We start from the raw sequence: 4,397 nt of genomic DNA on the forward strand, positions 1-4,397 counted from the left end.
AACATTTTATAAAATTTGTATACAAACCATTTTTACCCGGGAATTGGGAAAAGTACTGAACGAGGCCGGGGGGGCGGATCGTGATCGCGATCGTGATGCCCTCCCCGTGACTTAAACTTTGTTTGAAATTGCCACCTCATCCATGCCTTGTTATTATTCTTGGGCTGCTTGGCTTTTTGCCTACCTTGTGCTGCTTTTTGCCTACCCTAACTTTTTTATCTTCATGTGTGCTCTGCACTTATTTCAGTGAGCGGCGCCCGTTTTGTTAAACTAATTGGTGCCTCAGATTATATAGAATCTTGTAATTTTCGCCGTCTATGTTTTTTTTTTATTGCAAGGCCGGGGCACTTCGCTCCTTTTGAATATATATCTGCTCACGCCCAAATTTGTTGGGGCTTAACCGCTTCGGCCCCTCTGGCCCCTTTGTTTGCATTCTTTCGGTAGGCTGCACTAATTTTTCCATGCATTTTATTTTCCAATTTTTAAAACTTTTATGCCCTACGGGGTTTTTTAAAATGTTCAAATGCTCATGCATCATTTCTATTATTCTTGCCACCAGGGCTTAAATCCTGCTTTTATTGACTGCAAACCTGCACTCTATTGTATGTTAAACCAAATACTCTTACCTGTCTGTAAAATTTATTGATCAATAAACCGGCAATATAGTTGAGCTTTCGCCCTCGGACCCACACCCTTTGGGTTGCCGGGTGGTAGGTAAGCAACCGTGGCAGTGATTTTTGCCAAACCGCCGAGCAGCGATCAGGTGGTCACACTTTCAACTAAGACTCTCTAAAATACACCCAAACCTATCTCCAAGTTCTCCGTCGCTTTGGCGCTTCGCCTCACGAAGCCCCGCCCATCAAGATGCCAGTTCTCTGGGTACAACAACCGGAAGGCGGGATCAACTCCAGCCATGTCTGCGAGGAGGAGAATCACACGCGGCAAGAAATGGCCTTGGCCCGTCTGCAGCGCCACCTTAGAAGCAAGCATCGAAACGTCGGAGATTGGTCTACCATCTTCGTCTGCTGCGACACCCTCTACTCGACAGCAGTCAAGCCGTACATCTGCAAGGAGGCCAACAAGCATTGGCATGATGAACACCGCGAGCCCCCGGCGTGAGCGCCCTCTCAGAAGATGACCTACAGCGGCGTGTCATCCGGGTGGCCAATCAAGCAGCCCGCAGGGGCCCCCCCTCTCCATCGTTGGACTCTCCCGGGTCGAGTCCCCGTCTGCTAAGCGCCCGGTCTGCCGCCGCCCAAGCAAGGAACGCTGCCCACCGCCGCAGACACCCGACTCGCCTGAGCTGACCCCACCGGCCGTCCTGCTGATGTGAGCCCCGGACCCGCTGCTGCGAGGCCCGCGCGAAGACTCAGGCAGCCCGCCTCACCAAGCCCTGCAGGCTTGCCTACCAGGCCCGGCGCCAGCTGCGACTTCCCCAGCACTCCGGACCAGGGGGGCTCTCCCCTCCTGCCCCGCGAAGGGGAGCCGCACGACGCCGGACCGTCGCCCAGGTTGGGACCACGTTCACCCAGGTCACCACCAAGCCCGCCTGCTAGTTTCCGCGGGACGGTCACCCAAACCAGCCCGCTACCGAGGACACCAACACCAGAGCCTCGGTAGAACAGCCTGAGCTCCTCTCCGAGTCCCGCAAGCCGTCTGCCTGGCAGTCGGCTTGGCTCAAAAAACTTGGGAAATCGACATGGCCCGAGTTTCAACTCCACATCAAGGACATCACCAAGGAGCTAGCGTTGCCCTCACGCCAAGCCCGCCATGGAAGAGGACCCCCGCGGCGCCCCACTGAGAAGTTATTTAGGACACTCACAGCTGTAACAAGAATAATTAACCACAGTTGAAAAGTCATCGAATAAGAATCTAAAAGATTTCACAAACGTTTATCAAAAACAAAATTCAGTATATACACTCATGATGATAGAAGATTGAGGAATTCACTATTGGTTGGTGGAGAACACGATCCACCAATAGCTGGGGTAGCAAAAGAAGGACTAGGGACACTGCCTGCTGCCAACAGGGCAGGACTTAAATGGGTCTCTGAAAGATATGACAAGCTGGACTGGGGTTGAATGTCCGAGCCAACTGTACTAGTGACAGGTAGAGGGGCAATGGGATGACTGAATGCCTCAGTGGCATCACACTCACAAAAATGTTTTCTTGCCGCAACCGAAATCTACTTGAGCCAAGAATATTTTATTCTTGTCACTCCTACAAGAATTCGTATTCTTGGCCCAAGAATATTTTTTTCTTGTGTCAATCCTCCATAAAAATCTTACTTCAAGAATTATTTTCTTATCCCAAGAATATTTAGTCTTGGCTGTAATAAGTGAAATAGTGCCCCCGGAGACAGTCTTGAACTCTGTCTCACAGTGGGTTATGACGGTAGTGACAGCTGGTTCGATTCTCCTTAATGCAACTCACGCCTTCAATTGGCACTGCGGGGATTCGAACCCTGCTCGTGTCAACTCAGCGCTGAAGCGTAAGCAGTAACCGTTTGAGCTATGAAGCCACATGCGTGACCGTGTCACCAGCGCTGCCTTTGTACCTCAGGTAGCCCGGTCCTCTCGCGCGCTCCACCCTAATCCGTCCGTCCCCCCTCCACCCACGCCCGCCCGGCCTAGCATAAGCACAAGCATATTATTTTCTTGGGCTGAGCAGAATGTATCAAGAATATTTTCTTCTTGTGAGAAGAAAACCATGTTTCTTCGAACGAGAAAAATCGTCTTCACTCGAGAAAATTATTCTCGTCCCAAGTAAAATTGAGTCAAGAATATTTTTGGGATTGGGGCAAGAAAACATTTTTGTGAGTGCAGGATTGAAACCTTGAAAAGATACACAACAATCAGAAAGGCAATGTCCAAAATTGATAGGGCCTATTTGAAGACGATGCACTTGCCCTCTGGTGCTAGAGTTACATCTCCTTCAACAATAGGATCGTCGTAAATATATCCCATTGACCAGTAGTTTTCCCAATTGGTGCCACTTCCTAGACCTTTTTTGCAGTTACGGAATAAGTTTCTTAACTTTTCTTTGACTTAAAATAAGTTACAATTGTAGCCATGTTTATCCTTCAGTTGACTGGCCAATAATTGGAACATTGCGTCTGGAACGTTTTTAGTGTTGCGCAGCTACTTGCGGTACGGCATGCAGATCTGCAGCTATCTGTAGCAATCTATTCCCTTCCATTGCGCTCCAGTTTTACCTCCAGCAGATTTACTGGAGTCAGCAGCGGAGTGAGGCATGGAATGAGCTGGACACGCCCGAGCGCGCTCCGCCAAACGTTCGCAACGCTTGCGGGAGCATGCGTCAAGCGTTGGCTTAATTGAACATAGCTCTGATCTCTTCCCCACCGGAGGGCCTGCAACAGCTGCTCAACCTGTGCGGCGACGTCGCCGACTGGATTGGCCTAGCCTTCAAGCCAGCCAAGTGAGCGTCGCTGCACGTCAAAGAACGCCGAGTCCAGCCGACCCCATTCCCCATCTCCGGGGTCGCCATGCCGGCCCTCCGTGAGGGAGAGTCCTACCAACATCTGGGCGTGCCGACGGGATGGAAGGTGGACCAAAGCCCGGTGGGCGTCATAAAGACCTGCGCCGTGGATGTCAAGAGCATAGCAACCAGTCTCCTGGCGCCCTGGCAGAAGCTGCAAGCGGTAAGGACATTTATCACCAGTCGCTTACATTACAGCTTTCTTACCGCCAGGGTGCCCAAGAAGGACTTGGAGGGACTTGAGAAGGAGATTAAGAAGTTCGCCAAGACCGTCCTGGACATCCCCACGCGCGCGTCTGCCGAGCTGGTCTACCTTCCTCCGTCGTGGGGGAGCGCCGGGCTGGTGCCCCTCTCCATTACGGCGGACATCTCGTCGCTCGCCCATGCCTTCCGTCTGCTCAGCTGCTAGCTGCCCGGACCCGGTCGTCGCGGAAGACGCCGCGGCGAGCCTGTGCCTGGTGGTCCGACGCAAGCCGGGCCGCAACACACCGGCGTGCTGTGCGGAGGATGCGGCCTATCTGTCAGGTGGCAGTGACGGCGCGTGGTCCAGAGACGGAGGCGACATCGCTTCAGTGCGGTCAACTGCGTGGAGGGCAACTCAGCTCCTAGGCAAGCTGATGCCCGGCCTCCGCTGGGGCTTCTCGGAGGCCAAGAACACCTTAGAGCTCCACGTCCCGGCTGATGGACGGGTCACCATAGTGAACTCCGAGTCTCGCAGCAACTCATCAGGGTCATCCGCCAGGCTGCGCAGTCGGCCTACCGGGCCGCACTCCAAAAAAAGCCGGACCCAGGAAAGGTACTCCGTCACTCTAAAAAAAATTAATACAAAAATTTGTAATTTGGATATGCAGTTTTTTCAGCATCCATGATACAAAAAATTGTATTCTTTTGGATATAAA

At 52.3% G+C, this 4,397-nt stretch overlaps 1 protein-coding gene across 4 annotated transcripts in view; it reads right to left on the reverse strand.

The window, feature by feature from the left end:
* LOC113217544 (uncharacterized) overlaps window positions 1-4,397 on the reverse strand; it is a 26,171-nt gene that overhangs the window by 5,223 nt on the left and 16,551 nt on the right. The gene's annotated exons all lie outside the window — the stretch shown is intronic.

This window comes from Frankliniella occidentalis, unplaced genomic scaffold (genome assembly GCF_000697945.3).
Source record: "Frankliniella occidentalis isolate FOCC.00 unplaced genomic scaffold, Focc_3.1 Scaffold179, whole genome shotgun sequence".
Classification (NCBI taxonomy): Eukaryota; Metazoa; Arthropoda; class Insecta; order Thysanoptera; family Thripidae; genus Frankliniella; species Frankliniella occidentalis.